The sequence below is a fragment of the Arvicanthis niloticus genome, chromosome 4 (assembly GCF_011762505.2).
Source record: "Arvicanthis niloticus isolate mArvNil1 chromosome 4, mArvNil1.pat.X, whole genome shotgun sequence".
NCBI lineage: Eukaryota > Metazoa > Chordata > Mammalia > Rodentia > Muridae > Arvicanthis > Arvicanthis niloticus.
The window spans coordinates 71,518,730-71,544,170 of NC_047661.1; the positions used below are offsets into that span (position 1 = coordinate 71,518,730).

Here is a 25,441-nt window from a genome sequence, read left to right on the forward strand (position 1 = left end):
AACACTCAGTAGTCTCACAGAGACATTCTGGATCCAGTTACAGTCATGCTGGGCATCAAGAAAGAGAGTCAGTTCATGGGCACCATGGCTCCCCTCAAGGGCCGGTTCAGGACAGCAGTAGACAGCCTCAGTCCAGCCAAGGACAGCCTTCACAGTCAGGTTCTGGTAGACACCCAAGGAGATCATCAGTGTACCCCGAGTCCAGTGAGGGTGAGGAACACTCAGTAGTCTCACAGAGACATTCTGGATCCAGTCACAGTCATGCTGGGCATCAACAGAGAGAGTCAGTTCATGGGCACCATGGCTCCCCTCAAGGGCCGGTTCAGGACAGCAGTAGACACCCTCAGTCAAGCCAAGGACAGCCTTCACAGTCAGGTTCTGGTGGACATCCAAGCAGATCACCAGTGCACCCCGAGTCCAGTGAGGGTGAGGAACACTCAGTAGTCTCACAGAGACATTATGGATCCAGTCACAGTCAAGCTGGGCATCAACAAAGAGAGTCAGTTCATGGGCACCATGGCTCCCCTCAAGGGCCGGTTCAGGACAGCAGTAGACACCCTCAGTCAAGCCAAGGACAGCCTTCACAGTCAGGTTCTGGTGGACATCCAAGGAGATCACCAGTGCACCCCGAGTCCAGTGAGGGTGAGGAACACTCAGTAGTCTCACAGAGACATTCTGGATCCAGTCACAGTCATGCTGGGCATCAACAGAGAGAGTCAGTTCATGGGCACCATGGCTCCCCTCAAGGGCCGGTTCAGGACAGCAGTAGACACCCTCAGTCAAGCCAAGGACAGCCTTCACAGTCAGGTTCTGGTAGACATCCAAGGAGATCAACAGTGCACCCCGAGTCCAGTGAGGGTGAGGAACACTCAGTAGTCTCACAGAGACATTCTGGATCCAGTCACAGTCATGCTGGGCATCAACAGAGAGAGTCAGTTCATGGGCACAATGGCTCCCCTCAAGGGCCGGTTCAGGACAGCAGTAGACACCCTCAGTCAAGACAAGGACAGCCTTCACAGTCAGGTTCTGGTGGACATCCAAGGAGATCACCAGTGCACCCCGAGTCCAGTGAGGGTGAGGAACAATCAGTAGTCTCACAGAGACATTCTGGATCCAGTCACAGTCATGCTGGGCATCAACAGAGAGAGTCAGTTCATGGGCACCATGGCTCCGCTCAAGGGCCGGTACATGACAGCAGTAGACACCCTCAGTCAAGCCAAGGACAGCCTTCACAATCAGGTTCTGGTGGACATCCAAGGAGATCACCAGTGCACCCCGAGTCCAATGAGGGTGAGGAACACTCAGTAGTCTCACAGAGACATTCTGGATCCAGTCACAGTCATGCTGGGCATCAACAGAGAGAGTCAGTTCATGGGCACCATGGCTCCCCTCAAGGGCCAGTTCAGGACAGCCGTAGACACCCTAAGTCAAGCCAAGGACAGCCTTCACAGTCAGGTTCTGGTGGACATCCAAGGAGATCACCAGTGCACCCCGAGTCCAGTGAGGGTGAGGAACACTCAGTAGTCTCACAGAGACATTCTGGATCCAGTCACGGTCATGCTGGGCATCAACAGAGAGAGTCAGTTCATGGGCACCATGGCTCCCCTCAAGGGCCAGTTCAGGACAGCAGTGGACAGCCTCAGTCAAGCCAAGGACAGCCTTCACAGTCAGGTTCTGGTAGACACCCAAGGAGATCACCAGTGCACCCCGAGTCCAGTGAGGGTGAGGAACACTCAGTAGTCTCACAGAGACATTCTGGATCCAGTCACAGTCATGCTGGGCATCAACAGAGAGAGTCAGTTCATGGGCACCATGGCTCCCCTCAAGGGCCGGTTCAGGACAGCAGTAGACACCCTCAGTCAAGCCAAGGACAGCCTTCACAGTCAGGTTCTGGTGGACATCCAAGGAGATCACCAGTGCACCCTGAGTCCAGTGAGGGTGAGGAACACTCAGTAGTCTCACAGAGATATTCTGGATCCAGTCACGGTCATGCTGGGCATCAACAGAGAGAGTCAGTTCATGGGCACCATGGCTCCCCTCAAGGGCCAGTTCAGGACAGCAGTGCACAGCCTCAGTCAAGCCAAGGACAGCCTTCACAGTCAGGTTCTGGTAGACACCCAAGGAGATCACCAGTGCACCCCGAGTCCAGTGAGGGTGAGGAACACTCAGTAGTCTCAAAGAGACATTCTGAATCCAGTCACAGTCATGCTGGGCATCAACAGAGAGAGTCAGTTCATGGGCACCATGGCTCCCCTCAAGGGCCGGTTCAGGACAGCAGTAGACACCCTCAGTCCAGCCAAGGACAGCCTTCACAATCAGGTTCTGGTGGACATCCAAGGAGATCACCAGTGCACCCCGAGTCCAGTGAGGGTGAGGAACACTCAGTAGTCTCACAGAGACATTCTGGATCCAGTCACAGTCATGCTGGGCATCAAGAGAGAGAGTCAGTTCATGGGCACCATGGCTCCCCTCAAGGGCCGGTTCAGGACAGCAGTAGACACCCTCAGTCAAGCCAAGGACAGCCTTCACAATCAGGTTCTGGTGGACATCCAAGGAGATCACCAGTGCACCCCGAGTCCAGTGAGGGTGAGGAACACTCAGTAGTCTCACAGAGACATTCTGGATCCAGTCACGGTCATGCTGGGCATCAACAGAGAGAGTCAGTTCATGGGCACCATGGCTCCCCTCAAGGGCCAGTTCAGGACAGCAGTGGACAGCCTCAGTCAAGCCAAGGACAGCCTTCACAGTCAGGTTTTGGTGGACATCCAAGAAGATCACCAGTGCACCCCGAGTCCAGTGAGGGTGAGGAACACTCAGTAGTCTCACAGAGACATTCTGGATCCAGTCACAGTCATGCTGGGCATCAACAGAGAGAGTCAGTTCATGGGCACCATGGCTCCCCTCAAGGGCCAGTTCAGGACAGCAGTGGACAGCCTCAGTCAAGCCAAGGACAGCCTTCACAGTCAGGTTCTGGTAGACACCCAAGGAGATCACCAGTGCACCCCGAGTCCAGTGAGGGTGAGGAACACTCAGTAGTCTCACAGAGACATTCTGGATCCAGTCACAGTCATGCTGGGCATCAACAGAGAGAGTCAGTTCATGGGCACCATGGCTCCCCTCAAGGGCCGGTTCAGGACAGCAGTAGACACCCTCAGTCAAGCCAAGGACAGCCTTCACAGTCAGGTTCTGGTGGACATCCAAGGAGATCACCAGTGCACCCCGAGTCCAGTGAGGGTGAGGAACACTCAGTAGTCTCACAGAGACATTCTGGATCCAGTCACGGTCATGCTGGGCATCAACAGAGAGAGTCAGTTCATGGGCACCATGGGTCCCCTCAAGGGCCAGTTCAGGACAGCAGTGGACAGCCTCAGTCAAGCCAAGGACAGCCTTCACAGTCAGGTTCTGGTAGACACCCAAGGAGATCACCAGTGCACCCCGAGTCCAGTGAGGGTGAGGAACACTCAGTAGTCTCACAGAGACATTCTGGATCCAGTCACAGTCATGCTGGGCATCAACAGAGAGAGTCAGTTCATGGGCACCATGGCTCCCCTCAAGGGCCAGTTCAGCACAGCAGTGGACAGCCTCAGTCAAGCCAAGGACAGCCTTCACAGTCAGGTTCTGGTGGACATCCAAGGAGATCACCAGTGCACCCCGAGTCCAGTGAGGGTGAGGAACACTCAGTAGTCTCACAGAGATATTCTGGATCCAGTCACGGTCATGCTGGGCATCAACAGAGAGAGTCAGTTCATGGGCACCATGGCTCCCCTCAAGGGCCAGTTCAGGACAGCAGTGCACAGCCTCAGTCAAGCCAAGGACAGCCTTCACAGTCAGGTTCTGGTAGACACCCAAGGAGATCACCAGTGCACCCCGAGTCCAGTGAGGGTGAGGAACACTCAGTAGTCTCACAGAGACATTCTGGATCCAGTCACAGTCATGCTGGGCATCAACAGAGAGAGTCAGTTCATGGGCACCATGGCTCCCCTCAAGGGCCGGTTCAGGACAGCAGTAGACACCCTCAGTCCAGCCAAGGACAGCCTTCACAATCAGGTTCTGGTGGACATCCAAGGAGATCACCAGTGCACCCCGAGTCCAGTGAGGGTGAGGAACACTCAGTAGTCTCACAGAGACATTCTGGATCCAGTCACAGTCATGCTGGGCATCAAGAGAGAGAGTCAGTTCATGGGCACCATGGCTCCCCTCAAGGGCCGGTTCAGGACAGCAGTAGACACCCTCAGTCAAGCCAAGGACAGCCTTCACAATCAGGTTCTGGTGGACATCCAAGGAGATCACCAGTGCACCCCGAGTCCAGTGAGGGTGAGGAACACTCAGTAGTCTCACAGAGACATTCTGGATCCAGTCACGGTCATGCTGGGCATCAACAGAGAGAGTCAGTTCATGGGCACCATGGCTCCCCTCAAGGGCCAGTTCAGGACAGCAGTGGACAGCCTCAGTCAAGCCAAGGACAGCCTTCACAGTCAGGTTCTGGTGGACATCCAAGGAGATCACCAGTGCACCCCGAGTCCAGTGAGGGTGAGGAACACTCAGTAGTCTCACAGAGACATTCTGGATCCAGTCACAGTCATGCTGGGCATCAACAGAGAGAGTCAGTTCATGGGCACCATGGCTCCCCTCAAGGGCCAGTTCAGGACAGCAGTGGACAGCCTCAGTCAAGCCAAGGACAGCATTCACAGTCAGGTTCTGGTAGACACCCAAGGAGATCACCAGTGCACCCCGAGTCCAGTGAGGGTGAGGAACACTCAGTAGTCTCAAAGAGACATTCTGGATCCAGTCACAGTCATGCTGGGCATCAACAGAGAGAGTCAGTTCATGGGCACCATGGCTCCCCTCAAGGGCCGGTTCAGGACAGCAGTAGACACCCTCAGTCAAGCCAAGGACAGCCTTCACAGTCAGGTTCTGGTGGACATCCAAGGAGATCACCAGTGCACCCCGAGTCCAGTGAGGGTGAGGACCACTCAGTAGTCTCACAGAGACATTCTGGATCCAGTCACAGTCATGCTGGGCATCAACAGAGAGAGTCAGTTCATGGGCACCATGGCTCCCCTCAAGGGCCGGTTCAGGACAGCAGTAGACACCCTCAGTCAAGCCAAGGACAGCCTTCACAGTCAGGTTCTGGTGGACATCCAAGGAGATCACCAGTGCACCCCGAGTCCAGTGAGGGTGAGGAACACTCAGTAGTCTCACAGAGACATTCTGGATCCAGTCACGGTCATGCTGGGCATCAACAGAGAGAGTCAGTTCATGGGCACCATGGGTCCCCTCAAGGGCCAGTTCAGGACAGCAGTGGACAGCCTCAGTCAAGCCAAGGACAGCCTTCACAGTCAGGTTCTGGTAGACACTCAAGGAGATCACCAGTGCACCCCGAGTCCAGTGAGGGTGAGGAACACTCAGTAGTCTCACAGAGACATTCTGGATCCAGTCACAGTCATGCTGGGCATCAACAGAGAGAGTCAGTTCATGGGCACCATGGCTCCCCTCAAGGGCCGGTTCAGGACAGCAGTAGACACCCTCAGTCAAGCCAAGGACAGCCTTCACAGTCAGGTTCTGGTGGACATCCAAGGAGATTACCAGTGCACCCCGAGTCCAGTGAGGGTGAGGAACACTCAGTAGTCTCACAGAGACATTCTGGATCCAGTCACGGTCATGCTGGGCATCAACAGAGAGAGTCAGTTCATGGGCACCATGGCTCCCCTCAAGGGCCAGTTCAGGACAGCAGTGGACAGCCTCAGTCAAGCCAAGGACAGCCTTCACAGTCAGGTTCTGGTAGACACCCAAGGAGATCACCAGTGCACCCCGAGTCCAGTGAGGGTGAGGAACACTCAGTAGTCTCACAGAGACATTCTGGATCCAGTCACAGTCATGCTGGGCATCAACAGAGAGAGTCAGTTCATGGGCACCATGGCTCCCCTCAAGGGCCAGTTCAGCACAGCAGTGGACAGCCTCAGTCAAGCCAAGGACAGCCTTCACAGTCAGGTTCTGGTAGACACTCAAGGAGATCACCAGTGCACTCCGAGTCCAGTGAGGGTGAGGAACACTCAGTAGTCTCACAGAGACATTCTGGATCCAGTCACAGTCATGCTGGGCATCAACAAAGAGAGTCAGTTCATGGGCACCATGGCTCCCCTCAAGGGCCGGTTCAGGACAGCAGTAGACACCCTCAGTCAAGCCAAGGACAGCCTTCACAGTCAGGTTCTGGTGGACATCCAAGGAGATCACCAGTGCACCCCGAGTCCAGTGAGGGTGAGGAACACTCAGTAGTCTCACAGAGACATTCTGGATCCAGTCACGGTCATGCTGGGCATCAACAGAGAGAGTCAGTTCATGGGCACCATGGCTCCCCTCAAGGGCCGGTTCAGGACAGCAGTAGACACCCTCAGTCAAGCCAAGGACAGCCTTCACAGTCAGGTTCTGGTGGACATCCAAGGAGATCACCAGTGCACCCCGAGTCCAGTGAGGGTGAGGAACACTCAGTAGTCTCACAGAGACATTCTGGATCCAGTCACGGTCATGCTGGGCATCAACAGAGAGAGTCAGTTCATGGGCACCATGGCTCCCCTCAAGGGCCAGTTCAGGACAGCAGTGGACAGCCTCAGTCAAGCCAAGGACAGCCTTCACAGTCAGGTTCTGGTGGACATCCAAGGAGATCACCAGTGCACCCCGAGTCCAGTGAGGGTGAGGAACACTCAGTAGTCTCACAGAGACATTCTGGATCCAGTCACAGTCATGCTGGGCATCAACACAGAGAGTCAGTTCAGTGGCATCCAAGGCATAGCCACAGTAAACAGTCAATTAGAGTAACTGGCCATTCTGCATCAAAACAATTTCGGTCTCCTATCCGTGGAAACCGATATGATTCCAGTCAAGGTTGGATACATGGTAGCTATGGTCGTGAAGAGTATGACTATGGGCAGTCCGGGTATGGTCCTTCTGGTGGCAGGGGAACTAGCAGGCCGTAATCTCATTCTTTGAAGTCAACATATAGAGCCTCAAATATTCAAGTCTCAAGATGTGTGCAGTCTTTCTCTCTTTTTGGTTACATGGGATCTAATGTAAATGATGGATTTGCAGGGCTAGTTTTTAAATACAGAGAGTCTGAAATATGTCCTAAGTAGTAAGTTGATTATTACCATCTCTGGGTCTATTATCCCTAGAGAGCATGGGTGTAGTCATGGCCATTCTTTGGTTACACCTGAACATTCAATGTTCAGTAATTTTTAATACTAGTACAGTTATTAAGGAAAACAACAAATTACTCAAAACCAGCCACTTGTCCATGCTGGTTTTCACCATGTGTAATACATATTATTTCAGAATCTTTTAGAATCCTACTCACTTGGTAATCAATCTGGACTCAGCCCTAATGAAAGGCAAGTATATAGCCATAACCAATCAATTGATAGCTACCATCTGTCAAGTGACAGCAACAATAGAAATCAAGTATCTTCTTCCAATAACTCTTCCCATCCTATACTGTACTGGAACTGAAGAGTGTATATATTTACCAAGGACAACCATACTGAGTGTGGGAAGACATGGACAGGAGCCAGGATCTAACCAATCAGGGACCATCAGAAAATACAATCAGTTTGTAGATGACAAAAAAAAGAAGAACCAGAGGTACCCATGAATTCGGGGAAATGAAGTCAGATTCTACCTACTTAGACAGCCACACTCCACTGTATACATATGTTCATGAACAGAGATCCTATTACTTTGAATGAGAAACCAGTATAAATATAATAAACAATAAGGACTAAACCCCTGAAGAAAAAAGATGCTTAGTAAGACAAAACATTTAAAATAATTTCTTTTTTTTTTTTTTTTTGGCAGTAGGTGGTATATTTCATTTTAACTGTATTACTATTTTAATGTTGTTTGGTGCAAGATCTGTTTGTAGGACTCAATAGTCATTGAGCTTCTTGGATAGAAGAAAGTAAATGAAAAAAGTAAGAAGTATTTGAACTATAGTCAGAAATATATGATTAAAATATATATGATTTTGGTGGTTGGGATTTAAAATGAACATTTAAGACTTATATGAGAGAATCATTTGTTTTTCCCACATGTTGTATTAATTTATAATTAAAAATCTATCCAAGAAGCAAAAAACATACTTTTAGAAGTCAGACATTTTCTTGTAATATTATAATACATTTCATGTCCTGAACAAAGAATTTGATTGTTTCCTGGGTGGGGATTCATAATATTTTCATCTTTTGTGTCACCTCTGGTACTCTGTGTTACTATTCCATTTATTGTTGTGATTTCCTAGATAGAAGAATCAGAAAATTGTATTGGATTAAAATTACTAATAAATGTTTCATCTGAATATATATTTTTCTCTTTTTTCTTTTTATCTCTACAAACATAACTCCCTGCAAAGGGGTCAGGTGTACATTTTTTCTAAAGTACTCTAGTGCTAGCAATAGAGTTAAAAGAAAGGGGGAAAACATCAACCACATCTAGTCCTGTCCTCCCTTCAATTACTGACCATATCATTTACAGAAATATTTTATACTGAATTAACTGGATATTCTTTAATTAATCACTATCAACACAGCCAGCACTAAATATAATTCTAAGTGACCATTTCCTAATATATTACAAGCTCTGGAAATATGATTTATTATTATAGACTTTCTCTTGTCAAATACATAAATAAAAATATCCATGATAGTGGAGGGTATGGGAACCTTACATTTCCTATCGAATAAAAGCAATTAACACATTCCCAAGTAGGAGAAAATTCATGAATTTGCATACATACAAGATATTAACTTCAGCAGAAAGTTTACTAATACTATTATACCAGTAATAATGTGCAGAATGTCAAAACTAGGTAAGAGCTTTGAAGATTTTTTTGCAAGTCTGTAGTTTCAAAGAAAACACCAATCAAAGAATATGTAGTAAAAGACCAACAATTTCCTAAGCATAATTTTATGTTCTACTCATCTTTTCTCCTTATTTAAGCTGTTTTCTTTACCTTTGTTGTGTAAGTCAAACTAAAGAGAAATCCCTGGTTGAGTATATAAAACCACTAACCCTGACGTTTCAAATTGGTGAAATTGTGGTACCATGCCATCATCTCTTCTACATAGAAGTACCAAAACAGCAGGTTTAGATATATTCTTAAGTGAGTGGCCATGGGAGAACATAGAGTGGAGTACTATAAGAGTCAGAGACCTGGGACAGAAGCATAGTGAGAAACAAAGATTCTGTTATCTGCTCCACAACTTCAGGCAACTAGTATTCTGTTACATATAGGTTTTGGCCTTTGCAGAGTAAGAGTGAGAGTCCTACCAAACTCTGCCACCATGGATGTGGATGATCCTACCTACTAGAATATTTCATAACACTCACAGAGCTTTACCTAGATAATAAACTAAAATCCATCCAATCAAAATATAACACAAAATCATAACATGCAAACTAAGCAAAAGATCAAAAACTATTCAATCATTTTAATGGATGAAGGACGAAAACATTCAATCAATTCAAAATCCTTTCAGGATATAATCCCTGAATAGATTAACTATGAAATTATTATAATTCAAGATGTAAACACTGTACCTAATAAACACACAATGAGCATAAAATGATAAAGAAAATATCTAAGATCAAAAGCAACACAAAGGTGTCCATTTTACCATTATTAAACACTATTAGAAATTTTGGACAGAGGTTAAGCAAAGGACAGAGTGGGCAAGAGAGATGGCTCAGCAATGAAAATGTGCACTACTTTTCTAAAGGACCGAATTTCTGTTCCCAGCAACATACAAGGTAGCTCACAACTTTTAAATTCCAGTTCTCAGAGATCTGATGCATTCTTAGCCTCTGAGGACAGCTGTGCTCAAAGCATATATCAACGCACAGACATGCTTACATAATCATAATTACTCACTGCCTGTGGGAGCCCAAACTGGTGCTGCCACTTATGGAAATCAGTGGGCTAATTGCTCAGGATGCTGGGAATTGATCTACCTCAAGATTCAGCTATACAAGTGTTGGGAAGAAAAATGAAAACGTGAAATCTTACTATAGAGGTATTTGCTCATCCATATTTGCTGCTGATCTATTCATAACAGGCAGAAATTAGAAACAGCCTAGATCTCCATCAACTGAAGAATGATGCAAATGTGTACATTTACACAATGAAATATTATTCACTTGTTAAAAATAAAATTTTCAGATAAATGGATGGAGCTAGGAAAGATTATCCTGATGTAATTCAGACCCTATAAGACAAATATTCTGTTTTTTCTTATATGTGATTATCATATATATATATATGCATATATATATATATGAAAGAAATCTAAATGAAGTCATCAAATAATAAAGGAGACACTGCTCCATCTAGACATCTTAAGCCACCAAGTACAATTTCTGGTGCTGAGAATAGTTTACATATTGTTGAGACATTGGCCAAAGGAACCCATAGAAGCCTCCAAACATCACAGCTATTACCAAAGCTATTGGCTCCTCACTACAACCTGATAGTAAGGCCCTATTGCTTAAGATAACGCTTATATAGCTTACTGAACATGGAAACATTGATTGAACATGTAAAAGTTGAGTGCCTAACTAGAAACTTCTATTGACTGGTTTTCATGGTCCTGAAATTTACACTATCAGAGGAGAAAGGTAATCATCAAAATCACCTTCTATAAACTCTGTGACCTAAAACAAAAATGCCTGTAAGACAAATGGGTGTAATTGTGACATAATCACTTTTTGATTAGATTTAAGGACCATTGACCCTGACACTGGTAAAGTGTCTAGATAGAGTGAGACTAGAAAGGTCCAGGGACAAAGGGAAAACCTAATACTATTTTTCTGCTAAAAAAAAAAAAAAAACAGTGGTAAAATTACTCCTAATAACATAATACTATGTAGCTCAGTGCCTCATTCAACCCACATCAAAGAAGCATCCTGAAGTAGATGGTTAATAATCCAGAGACCCACTACTGGACAATGCATAGAGAGTGAGAGACTCTGGAGCACTTAGTCCTAAATGGAATCAAACCCCTCCCCTCAAGGCTAAGAGCTCTAAGTGGGAAAAGAGGCTAGACTGTAAAAGTGGTGAATGACTCCAAAGATTCTTTGGAAACAGGACTGGTGCACACAACTCACAGAGACTGAAGCAGCATGAATCAAGACCTGCAGTTTCAAGCCAGAGAGGGTCCCACCCCTAACCAATGAACTGATAACTGCTAATAGAAAAAAAAAGCTTTCTCCAATGGAGTATATCAACCAGACTCTAGGATAGGCCTCAACCCCAGGAGTGGCTGGCCAACAGTAAATAAACTCAATTGTATTTTTATAGACCGTTGGTTTCCTTTTTATTTGTTTTGGCATTTTTATCTTCTCTTTTGCTCGTTTTTTTAAATTGTGTTTTTTTCTAGTTTTGATTCTTGATTTGTTTTCATTTTTGTTTCTTTCTTTTCAGAGAGAGAGAGAGAGAGAGAGAGAGAGAGAGAGAGAATAGAGTTAGATGGGCATGGAGGTAGGATCTGGGAGAAGTTGGGGGAGGAGGAAAATATAATCAAAATATATTGTGTGAAAAAATATTAAAAGTAAAAAAGCATAAGATATCAGAGGCTACATAAGGGACAAAGACATAGTGAGACTTTGTCTCAAACACAGAGAGAGAGAGAGACAGAGAGAGAGACAGAGAGAGAGACAGAGAGAGAGAGACCAAAATAGTAATAACAGTAGTAATATCTTACAGAGAGCTATACACCTCACTTCTAAAATAAAATGGAAGCTAGATATGAGACAGCAGGTTTTGTCTGCAAGATAAAAGATTAGAAAGTAGGGTATGTATGTAATTACCATGTACAATTGAATTTATATGTGTTATTCTGTAAGGAAGAGGGATGAGCCACAAAAATATGGAATCATAGAATCTACCCTATACCTACACCTGTGGACAACAAATTATAGCTAAAATATGTCTATGTCCAAGAATACTCAGTGCTGTCAATACACTCTTTCTAGACTTCTGGGACTCAGAAAAGAGCAAGCACTGAACAGGAATCTTGAGTGGCCAAACTTCCGGGAACAAAAAATTAACCATCTTCTTCCTGGCATGACATTAGATAAGGAAAATTTTGTAAAAACTTGTTGAGAAATAAATTTAATCTCAATCAAGGGCTTCTACCCTGCCTTTGAATATTCAGTTCCCAAATAAAAGATGTCCACAACTTTTGTATTTATGATAAGCCTTTATCAGCACTAGAGCTGAGCAGATATCTATCCTTTATGCTATTGTGTCTATTTCCTTGCCAATAACCCCACTATGTGATATGCCAAGCTTTGTTAGGGCTGTTCTTAGCTCCAATTAGCCAGCCCCTATGGCTATTATTTTAAGATTCTTACCCTATGGTATCTTTTCCTCTCTCCAGCTTTTTTTCCTCCTCATAGTCTCCTCTGACTCAAAGCTAGGAACCCCAAGTCCCATCTATGTCTCTTCTGCCCAGCTATTGACTATCATCATCTTTATTTAACCAATAGTTTTAAATTAAGGAGCAAGGTCATATTGTATGTGCAGATTCTCTCTTTCCTGGAGGCAATCAGGCCTTAGGGACCAATATTTAGCATTACATTATAAACACTATCAGATCAACCCACTACAAAATTTGTTTTGTAAAAAGAAAAGGTTTTCATAAATATTTTGAAATTTTTGTAAATGTTTTTGTGAAAAAAAAATAACGCCACCTTTATACAATCAACTTAAGTTTGTTCCCTGTGTCTAAAGGCTTTTGAGTGCAACCTGTGTTGCATATGCTAATGTAGCCTAAGGTGAGCTTGTAAGCTATGAGGAAAATGTGACAAAAAAGTAGAAAAACAGGAATAAAGAGAGACATGGTATATTAGACTGGAAATTAACCAAGCCATCAAAGAGAAAGCAGTTTTCTGTACAATTAACTTGTTTGACAAAATTAGATTAGTTGAGTTTGTTTTAAGGAACATCTAAAATGATATTTGGAGACAGCAAAAGAATGTGAGAAAAGCTCTATTTACAAACACAGCACATAGTAATCATTAAAAGCTCACAGGTTTGAGGTTTGTATTATAAAGTCATTTAGCACAAGGGAGTGTGGAATTTAAAGGGAAAATAGTGTCTATGCTCTAAAGACTCTTTCGCTACATGAAATTGTCTCATGTTGTTTTTTTTGTTCATCTATAGAGCATGCAGACAAAAATCATGTGTCCTTTTACCTACAAATAAAATATTGGGGTGAGGGTGAATGGAGGAAATCACCTTCTCTTTCCAAACCACTCCAATAAATTTTGCCTTCACTGGATCTTTACAAAATAAAATCTTTAAGGAATGGCTGACTGCTAAGCTTTAATAAGAACACAGACATAAGTGTCATGACATACAGCTTCCTAGACTCAGAAATTTTTTTCAATATTTGTGTTATTTATTCCACCATAGATAAAAGGAAAACCAAAATATATTCAATGCCAATTCATTATTTTAGGCACTTTCTTTAAGAAATCCCTTTCATGTCAAATATTGTGTATACTCACTCTATAGACAAAATTGACCATCTTAAAGATTAAAATTTAACCCAAATAAGCACCAAGTAAAAATCTAAAATCAGACCCTAGTCACTCAGACTCTCAGTTGTCTTCTACATTATCAGACTATTTGACATAGAAATCTAACACCTAGAGAGCATACAATTAATTGCTGGTTTTTCTTACCTCCTCCAAGTATCAGTTTACATTTCCCCTTTGAGAATACATAAATAGATAATAAGTAAGTGAGTATGAAATATAGATAGATATAATGGATTTGTAGATAGGTAGATGATAGATACATAGATAGATAGATAGATAGATAGATAGATAGATAGATAGATAGATAGATAATAGATACAGACAAACACCTGGTAGAGTTTTATATATTTAAATATTAAAATCTTCTTCATACCTCATTTATTCGTATCAGTCTTTCCTTTTTGTCAAATGAGTTTTAATAAGACAGTAGTTCAACCCATCTTCCTCAAATTCTCAATATCAAATTTTTGTCAGATCTAATGTTTGCTGTATTGCTGAGCTCTATGGATATGTTAAGAACCAATCAACCAATGAACAAAATCACATCTAATTCAAACTAATTTATGCCAAGTAACTTTTAAGAATTATGACAACCTGAAATTATTTCTAATTGGTGTAATTTCAGAGGATGGACAAGAGTTATGCACACATTCTAGATTTGAATATTTGGGGATTAGGGAAATAATCAATAACCTTGATTTACAACAGCTTTACTGTTAGTTTCCTTCTGAATCCTTGCTTCATCCTTATTAATACATTCCTGACAAGTTTTGTCAGGCTTAGCTAGCCAAGCCTGAAAGAACAGGTGGTTGAGCTCCACCTATGTGTGACAAAGTATTCATTTCTACAGTCTGCTTCAACTAGAAACCCAAGAATGTTGGCTAGGCTGATCAGCAATCCCTCTCTGATTACTTTAATGACAGAATCCAGATGATCTAGATAATGTGGGTGTTGCTTATGTGGCATTAGGGTCATTCATTCACTCATCTACTCACTGGGAAGAAGTTAATAACAACTTAATTGACAGGCATCATCCTTGGTATTGAAGTTACAAATATGAGAAAGATGCTGTGTTGTCCTTTGAAAGTTAATGTATATCCAGGAGACCAAAATGTGATAAAACATCAGATATACATACTGCAGTGAGCTCTATAATAGCAATGCTAATGGAACTGAATTTGCTGTAAGGTGATCAAAGCTAGTCCTGATTAAAGTGATGACATTTTTTAAATCTCAAGAAAAAAAGTAATATGTACAGCAGGTATCTAGAAATTCACAGTCCAAGCTTACATGTTCCACAACTCTAAGAATGTCTTAAAGTGCATGTAACCACCCAAAGTAAGAAAGTTCACAGTGACAGAAAGGAACATGAAAATAATCCAGTATAGCAATGAGTTACACTGTATCAAAACAAGAAGAGTTATCAGGGCACTAGGCCAGAGCTGAATTACAATGAACTTTAAGCCTTGCTAAGAACTTAAGCTGTTATGAACAATGAACAATTGTCATATAGATTTTTAATGTCATGGTCATATTTTCACTTTAAAAATACTTTATGGCAGAAAAACAAGAGCAGATTTGTGAAGACAACATATAGACTGCTAAAAAAAACTAGATGGAAAATCACAGAAGTTACATGGAATCAACATGAGACAAGATGTTGAACATATTATTTTTCAAAAATTGAGATTATATGAAATACAGAAATGGAATGAAAAAAGGTATCTAAAGTGATCTGTTAGGTTTATGGCTATAAAGAATGGGGCTATGCATCAATAAACTTCTTTAAGATTAAATAGAATTAATAAATTATTGAAATCAGTTAAATGAATAATTTAACAAAGTTTAGAAATTGAAAGATGATATACAGACATGTTGGGCTAGAGTAGTTGCACTCTCACTTTGGACTAGATACTGAGTTTCCATGATATCTGAATGTCTCCCAATACTAAAGCTGAGTTCACTCAATCATTGGGAAGACATGGGTAATCTAAAAACAATCTCCCAAATCCTCAATGTCTGCCTGAAGCTTCCTAATGTGTTTCTAAGATCACATGATACATTTGAAACAGGCCTACCTTATCATAAATCATAGAAAATCTTGTTTGCTATTCATTCCAAATCTAAGGTGAGTTATCCAAGACTAGAAAATTCTTCTAGATCAAATAAAAGTAACTTTGAACCATTGATTTTATAGGTTTCTCCTTTATTGATTATTTTATTTTGTGCAAATTTCTATTGTTAAGGGGAAAATCTTAGTCACAACAAATTTTTAAATAATTTGAATAAGAAATGTGTTATGAACTAGGAAAGAGAAGAAAAAGAGAGGTCTAGATATGATAAATTGCAGAAACAAAACATACTTGGTTGGTTTGTGGTTACTTCTTTATCTTTGAAAGAGCCTTTGTTAGAAATCACCTAATCACATAATGATAGGCTACTTGACTCCTTAAAATTAGCTGAGGTCACATTTCTGTCTAATAAACACTCACCAGAAACAACCCACACTAAGTTTTGTGTAGATTTTCAGTTATGACTCAAGGTAAGTATCACTCATGTTTTCAGTTGACTAGATTAGAGCTAATTTTAAGGCTTAGTTGATTTTACCTGCTCAAAAATTTCCCGTCTCCACTGCAAATTTATTCTAACACTGTTAATAATAAACTATAACATTAAAATAGGTGTATTTGGACTTGAATTGAAATATTTGAACTTACATGTAATTTGGCACACAATAATATTTTGTCATAATTTTTATTTCATTTTCTAAGGTGGTCTAGAGAAATAGACATCAGAAAATGAAGCAAAATGAGAATCAGTGTAACATACTAAAATTAACAACTGTCTTTTTCTGGAAACAGTAAAATACAATGTTGTCATTACTCATTCCTAGAGCTTATAATTTTCAGGGGAAAAAAGCATTCCCAATAACCCAAATACTGTGAATTACTTTTAAATTGGATTAGAATCTACTTCACAACACTAATCAACCAGTACACATAACAAAATAAAAAATTCAGAACTAGAAGAGATATGGTCAAAAGGCTGAATTTTAAATGGAGGATATAAAAATGTTTTTCAAAAAAAAGCCTGTTAACAAAGTTTAGATAATATAACGAATGGTGGAATAGATGATGTGAAGAGGAAAAGTATAAGCTTTATAGCTTCAACACTCACTAGAATAGTCAGCTGATAGGTCCTAAAATTAGATCATCTAAGCTTTCAAGCTAGTTTGTTATGACATCATTATTATCTATTTTCTTTTAATCTTAAAGAGTTTATAAGCATTATTAGCAATAGCAAGGAAATATCTTTATTTTAACCTTATTATCTTTTTTAGTAAGTTAAACATGAATAAAATTTCAGACAGTTTATTGAACTGTTAGATTTTTTATTTAAAACTCTAAAAATAGGGAGCCTCCCTTTTGAATAAATTTTGACTATTTTTCACCCAGCTGTATACGCTCAAAAAATAAGCAATATTTTTCAAAAGTTAACACTGAATATTTATATGTAATTGGTGATTTATTGTTGCTTCTTATAATTATAAGAAAATTATAATTTCTTTTAATTGCTTGAAGATTATCTGCTTAAAATAAGCATACATTTTTCTTAAGATACCATTAAAATATAAATTAACTCACTTTGCCATTCCCAGAAAGATGGAACATGATCCAGACAAAGGGGAAACTTCTTCTAAGATTTGCTTCAACAATCTGGGAAAGTATTCACTCAGAGATAAGATGCAGAAGGAAGTGCAGCCCAGCTTATGAATGTCCTTCAAGTTTAGAGTATTTTTACTGGTAGCAGTCAAATATTACCATAACATAGGGATACAAAAAGAAGCTCTAATCTGGGTAGAAAACCAAGCACTTGCAAGTAATAATAATGAATTGAAAAGGCCCATGGGCTTAACTTTGTGAGGCCAGGTCTCCCAGCACTAGTCAGTTTTGGTAATGGGATCAACTCTATACTACTGCCTTGGCTCTTGCCAACCTTCTCACTAAAGAATATGATTACAAGAAAATTTATTTCACTGTATTACTGAGTTAATAAATAAAATTAAAAGTTTTCCATAGAATCAAGCAAATAAGCCTGATAACTATCTCCAAGATGAAAATATATCACAGGGTTTTCCCCATATTTTTATTCACTTAATAAAGTTATTTTCACAGAGAAATAATTCTCAGACTTTTCTGTCACAAATCTCTATTGCACTTAAGAATTAATTGAGCCCCCCTAAAGGGCATTATTTATACGAATTATATCATCTATCAATTTTCTTCATATTAGGAATTAGAATAGAAAATATAAAAATATTCCTTTAATAGTTACAATAAAGCAACCAAGTTCAAAAGTGCTTATCTGCAATTCTAGTACTTGTAAAAATCTGGAGTTCACTGGCAGCTTGGCTTCCATAACAAGACAGTATCTCACATAAACAAAAGCATTACATGTCAGCAGAGCTTTATTTTATTTATTTATATATATATGTATATAATTGTACACATATATATTATATATGTGTGTGTGCAATTATATATAATCTAAATATATTATATATAAATTATATATGTGTGCATATGCATAATTGTACATAATATATATATAAATTATATATATGTACATATACATAATTGTACATAATATATATAAAATTTTGTATATATATAAAATGCTATAGAGAATAGTAGCCATGTTTTACATTTTTAAAATTTTCATTGGTGCCTGTATTAATAAATGAAAACTTCTACATGATATTCATTGTGATAAACAGAATTGAACTTATAAGAGAATGAGCATGAAATGGGAAACAGCGTATTAGAATTATTGTATAAGTAGTCTCGTCTCTACTTGTGCCACAGGAACATGTTTTGTGAAACATGACCACACACAATTTTAGTAAGCTTTTCATTCCTAATTACTAACTACTTCAAAACTAGTCACTGTTCTCGAAAATGTTGCAAAACCACAGGATTCTCCTTCTCTATTAGAGAATTCAGTCATTGTTGTAAACATATGCTATGATGCATAGACAGGGATAGAGAGGAATTAGCATGGGTTTTTCTACTGAGCATTATATTAACTTTGGAAGATGGTTGTTCTACAATTTATGAAAACTGTTAGCTAACCTCAGTTTTGTGTTAATTTGGATGTTTGAAAAGAGGAATGTAGTGAGAATTTGGGTTTCTTAAAAAACTCAGTTATATGTGTAAATCCCAGGTGTAGGATAAGACACTGTTTCACAGCAGATGGTTGTGATTTGCCTTGTGTACTAGCATGAGTGCATTTTTTTTTTTTTGCCAGCTGCAGATAATTTTAATTCTGGGAACTCTGGAGAGGATATAAATAGGAGAGCCTATTGAGAGGACCTGGGGCAGCTGCCGCTCTCCCTTCTGTTTCTGGTTGCAGTTATTTTGACTAGTTAAGAAGAATCTGAAGATTCCTGTCAATGAAGATTGAACTGGCATCAAGGAATCCAATGCCCCTAATCAGCAGAAGTAGTCTATTTGGTTGGTTGTAAGAGACCTATGCCCCCTTTCCCCTGTAACATTCTTCCTCTTCTACCTACTGTTGAGGGGTTAGAAGGGGTCAGGAGAAATAAAGGTTATAGCTCTATAAAATACCCCCAGCCCTGAAAGTCCATCAACAAGTGGCACCCAAAGTGTGACTAGGCAGAATGGAAATTTTGGTTTCTAACGCAGTAGAGGAGATAACAGGGGACAAAGGAATAAATAGACTCAGAATCTCAGCAAAAGGTTTGTTGCTGTTGCTGTTGTTGCTTCTGTTGGTGGTGCTGCTGCTGCTGGATTCTCTCTGGCTATGCTTCCAGAGGGGATTTTTTTTTTGTTTTCAGTTTTTTTTTTTCCTGCTTTTTCCTATATTCTGTCTCAAAAAAGATTGTAAGACTGGCTAATTTTAAGTGCAAGAACAGAAGATTAAATATTGACTGGGTTTATCTATACAAACCTTCAATAATAACTTACTCACAAAATTTATGGATTTTTATGTTCAATGAACCTGTAGAGCTAGTGACAGATAATGTGTAGTCTTAATGAAGATATGTAAACAAAATCTCTGTTGTAAACTTTTTATTCAATTTATAATTTGAATTTATGTTTGAGCTTATGGTGGATTTTTGGTGGTTTTGTTTGTTTGTTTGTTTGCTTGCTTGTTTGTTTTTTTTTAAAGGGGGGGATTCTTGGGAAAAACATGTGATCTATTCCCCTAGAAAAAATACAAAAAAACCTAGGAAGGATTACATTGCATTGGCATTATTATATCAGAGCTGGGGGAGAGAACAAGATTAGGAGGAAGAAGAAAGGCAGCATAGTAGAATAACTTAGAAATTAAAAGGAAACTCAGAAATAAAGGGAGAATTTTAGAGAGAATCGTTAGAGGAGAGAATTTTTTGCAGAACTTAGAAATAAAGATTAAAATCACTTTTCTTTTTTTATTTATTTCTTTAAAATACATTTCAGATTTTATCCCCCCACCACCCAGGAACCCCCTATCCCGTCCCCCCTCCTGCCTCCACAAGGGTGTGCCCCCACCTACCCCCCACTCCCCCCTCCCCACCCTCGAATTCCTTCCCAGTCCGTGTTCAGCCTTCATGGGACCAGGGATCTCCTCTCCCACCCATGGCCTACAAGGCCATCCTCCCCTAAGTATACAGCTGAAGTCATCGGTGCCTCCCTTTGTGCTCCCAGGCTGGTGGTTTAGACCCCGGGGAGCTCTGGTTGGCTGGCACTGTTGCTCTCCTCTTGGGGCCACCAACCCTTTCGGTTCCATCAGTCCTCTAACTTCTTCACTGGGAACCCTTGATCAGATCAATGGGTAACTGCGAGCATCTGCCTCTGGATATGTCAGACTCTGGCAGACCTTAGAGGAGACAGCTGCATCAGGCTTCTGTCAGCATGCACTTCCTGACACATATCTGCTATCTGCGTCTATCTTTGGTGACTGCACATGGGACGGATATCAAGGTAGAGTGGTCTCCCGATGGCCTCTCCTTGACTTTCTGTCCCACACTTTGTCACCTTATTTGCTCCCTTTCCTTCCTGTGACTTTCACTTGTAGCCTGTGAGCCTAGAAGTTCCTGTGGAGATAAGAACAAAGACTACTTAATCCCCTGCTGTTTTAAAATGAGGTGCTAAAGCCCAGAGACCACAGTTTCTGGCCTCAGAGGAACTCAAGCAGGCCAGTTATCACTACAAAGTAACTTAGATAGGTAAACGTCTTAATATTAAAAAGCAGGTCTAATAAGACCAAGTCTTGACCCCACCGATGCCCACTACCATCCTCTTTAAGAGAGAAACAGCACACCACCAGAGCTGACCTCTGACAGAAACGGAGGACATATAAAATGAAACTGACCATAGGTGTGTGGGTTCACTTCTGGATCTTCAATTCTATTATTCCATTGATCTTCCTGCCTGTCTCTGTACCAATACCATGCAGTTTTCATCACTATTGCTCTGTAATACAGTTTGAGGTCAGAGATGGTGATTCCCCCAGAAGTTCTTTTATTGTTGAGAATAGTTCTCACCATCCTGGGTTTTTTGTTGTTCCGAATGAATTTGCAAATTGCTCTTTCTATCTCTATAAAAAAATTGATTGGAATTTTGATGGAGATTGCATTGAATCTGTAGATTGCTTTTGGCAAGATGGCCATTTTTACTATATTAATCCTGCCAGTCCACGAGCATGGGAGATCTTTCCATCTTCTGAGATCTTCTTCAATTTCTTTCTTCAGAGACTCGAAGTTCTTGTCATACAGATCTTTCACTTGCTTGGTTAGATTCACTCCAAGATATTTTATTTTATTTGTGGCTATTGTGAAGGGTGTCATTCCCCTAATTTCATTCTCAGCCTGTTTATCCTTCGAGTAGAGAAAGGCTACCGATTTGTTTGAGTTGATTTTATATCCAGCCATGTTGCTGAAGTTGTTTATCAGGTTTAGGAGTTCTCTGGTGGAAGTTTTGGGGTCACTTAAGTATACTATCATATCATCTGCAAATAGTGAAATTTTGACTTCTTCTTTTCCTATTTGTATCCTTTTGACTTCCTTTTGTTGTCCAACTGCTCTGGCTAGGACTTCCAGTACTACATTGAATAGGTAGGGTGAGAGTGGGCAGCCTTGTCTAGTCCCTGATTTTAGTGGGATTGCTTCAAGTTTCTCTCCATTTAGTTTAATGTTGGCTACTGGTTTGTTGTATATTGCTTTTGCTATGTTTAGGTAGGGGCCTTGAATTCCTGGTCTTTCCAAGACTTTTACCATGAAGGGATGCTGAATTTTGTCAAATGCTTTCTCAGCATTTAGTGAGATGATCATGTGGTTATTTTCTTTGAGTTTGTTTATGTAGTGGATTACATTGATGGATTTCCAAATATTGAACCATCCCTGCATTTCTGGGATAAAGCCTACTTGATCATGATAGATGATTGTTTTGATGTGTTTTTGGATTCGCTTTGCAAGAATTTTATTGAGTATTTTTGCATCAATATTCATAAGGAAGATTGATCTGAAATTTTCTTTCTTTGTTCTGTCCTTGTGTGGTTTAGGTATGAGTGCAATCCGCATCAAAATCCCAACTCAATTCTTCATAAAGATAGGAAGAGCAATTTGCAAATTCATTTAGAATAACAAAAACCCAGGATATAGAGAAATATTCTCAACAATAAAAGAACTTCTGGGAGAATCACAATCCCTGACCTCAAGCTGTACTATAGAGCAATAGTGATTTTAAAAACAAAACAAAAAAACAAAACAAAACAAAAAACCCTGCATGGTTTTGGCACAGAGACAGGCAGGAAGATCAATAGAATAGGATTGAAGACCCAGAAGTGAACCTACATACCTATGGTCACTTGATCTTTAACAAAGGAGCTAACACCATCTATCCAATGGAAAAAAACCAGCATTTTTTAAATTTATTTTTTTTGGATATTATATTTACATTACAGATTTTATTCCCTAATTCCCCTTCCCCCCACCACCCAGGAACCTCCTATCCCATCCCCCCTCCTCATGCTTCTATGAGGATGTACCCCCACCCACCCACCCCCCGACTCCCACCTCCCCACCCTTGAATTCCCCCCACTAGGTGTTCATCCTTCATGGGACCAAGAATCTCCTCTCCCACCTATGCCCAACAAGGCCATCCTCCCCTACATGTACAGATGGAGTCATGGGTTCCTCCCTATATGCTCCCAGGCTGGTGGTTTAGACCCTGGGGACCTCTGGTTGGTAGGTATTGTTGCTTTCTTCATGGGGCCAAACCCTTTCAGCTCCTTCAGTCTTCTCACTGACTTCTCCATTGGGAAACCCTTGATCAGATCAGTAGTTAGCTGTGAGCATCGGCCTCTGAATGTCTCAGCCTTTGGCAGACCTCTAAGTAGACAGCTATATCAGGCTCTTGTCAACATGCACTTCCTGCCATCCACATCAGTGTCTACAACAGACAGCATTTTCAACAAATGGTGCTGGTTCAACTGGAGGTCAACATGTATAAGAATGCAAATTGATCCATTCTTATCTCCTTGTACAAAGCTCAAGTTCAAGTGGATAAAGGACCTTCACATAAAACCAGATACATTGAAACTAATAGAAGACAAGGTGGGGAAGACCCTCGAATACCTAGGCACAGGGGAAAAGTTCCTGAACAGAACACCAATGGCTTATGCTCTAAGATCATGAATTGACAGACAAATGGGACCTCATAAAGTTGCAAAGCTTCTGTAAAGCAAAGGACACTGTCAATAGGACAAAACAGCAACCAACAGACTGGGAAAAGTTCTTTACCAATCCTACATCCAATAGAGGGCTAATATCCAATATATACAAAGAACTCAAGAAATAGTCTCCAGACAACCAAATAACCCTATTAAAAATGGGGTACAGAGCTAAACAAAAAATTCTCAACTGAGGAAACTCAAATGGCTGAGAAGCACTTAAAGAAGTGTTCAACATCCTTAGTCATCAGGGAAATGCAAATCAAAACCATTCTGAGATTCCACCTCACACCAGTCATAATGACTAAAATAAAAAACTCAGGTGATAGCAGATGCTGGCAAGGATGTGGAGAAAGAGAAACATTCCTTCACTGTGGGTGGGATTGCAAGCTGGTACAGCCACTCTGGAAATCAGCCTGGTGGTTCCTCAGAAAATTAGACATAGCATTACCTGAGGACCCAGCTACACCACTCCTGGGCATATACCCAGAAGATGCTCCAACATAAAACAAGGACACATGCTCCACTATGTTCATAGCAGCCTTATTTATAATAGTCAGAAGCTGGAAAGAACCCAGATGTCCTTCAACAGAGGAATGGAGAAGAAAATGTGGTGCATTTATACAATGGAATATTACTCAGCTATTAAAAACAACAAATTTGAGAAATTCATAAGCAAATGGATTGGAACGAGAAAATATCATCCTGAGTGAAGTAACTCAATTACAAAAGAACACACATGGTATGCACTCATTGATAAATGGATATTAGCCCAAAAGCTCACAATACCCAAGATACAACTCACAGACCACATGAAGCTCATGAAGAAGGAAGGCCAAAGTGTGGGTGGTTTAGCCCTTCTTAGAATGGGGTAACAAAATACTCATGGGAGCAAATATGGAGAGAAAGTGTGAGACAGAAACTGAAGGAAGGGCCGTCCATAACTGCTCCACCTGTGTATCCATCCCATGTGCAGTCACCAAAGTCAGATGCTGATGTGGATGCCAGCAAGTGCATGCTGACAGGAGCCTAAATATAGCTGTCTCCTTAGAGGTCTGCCAGAGCCTGACATAGACAGAGGCAGATGCTCACAGCTAACCATTAAACTGATCATGGGGTTCCCAATGGAGGAGTGAGAGAGAAGACTGAAGGAGCTGAAAGGGTTTGGGGCCCCATGGGGAGAGCAACAATACTAACCAACCAGAGATCCCAGGGTCTAAAAGGACCAGTCTGGGAGCACAAAGAAATGCACCCATGGCTCCAGCTGTCTATGTAGGGGAGGAAGGCCTTGTAGGGCATATGTGGGAGCAGAGGTCCTTGGTCCTGTGAAGACTGGACGCCCCAGTGTGGGGGAAATCATGGGTGGGAAGGTGGGAATGGGAGGGTGGGTGCAGGCATATCCTCATAGAAGCAGGAGGGGGGGGGGATGGGATAGGCGGTCCTCAGTGAGGGGAAATGGGAAAAAGGGACTACATCTAAAATGTAAATAAAATATCCAATAAAAAAGTTTAAAAAAAAATGAAACTGGAGAAGTTACAGGTAGAAGCTCTTATGAAGTGAATAGTACTGGAGAAAGGGGAACAAAAAGGTTCAGTCCTGGTGATTGAGAGTGGGAACTTCCCACAGGTTGAAAAAGGAAAGGCAACTCAGCCAGAAAGGACAGATAGTGGCTTTGACCTGTGCTGCACACTTAAAGTTTCAAGCCCCCACTGCCTCTGGGCAAAAGGGAGAGCCAGAAGGAGAAGGAACTATACAGGGTGACAGGGTTAAAAAGAAACAGCCCATTTTGAGGAGAAAGGGTGGGGAGGGGTTGATCTTGAACCAACTGAAGCAGAGGAGCAGTCTGGGGTGGGGTTTTTTTTTTTTTTTTTTTTTTTTTTTTTGTCATCAGGAAGCAGCTGTCCAACTGTCCAACTTCACAGAGATAATATAGGCCAATTCTTCAAAATTCCTGGTTCACAGAAAAGTCTGTCAAGATATTCTGGGCCTGTCAGCCGAAGATGAATGCCCCAGTGATACAGGGGAACCTTGGGTGGCTGTGCAGGCAGCCAGCAGTCTCTTGTCATTTCTACACTTTTAAGAGCTGCTGGCTCTGCACTTCCTGTTTACTCAAGTA

General features: G+C 41.4%; 1 pseudogene; it reads left to right on the forward strand.

Annotated features, from left to right (window-relative positions):
- Positions 1 to 1,164: 1,164 nt before the first annotated feature.
- LOC117707372 (uncharacterized) lies at positions 1,165 to 8,332 on the forward strand (annotated as a pseudogene).
- Positions 8,333 to 25,441: the final 17,109 nt, after the last annotated feature.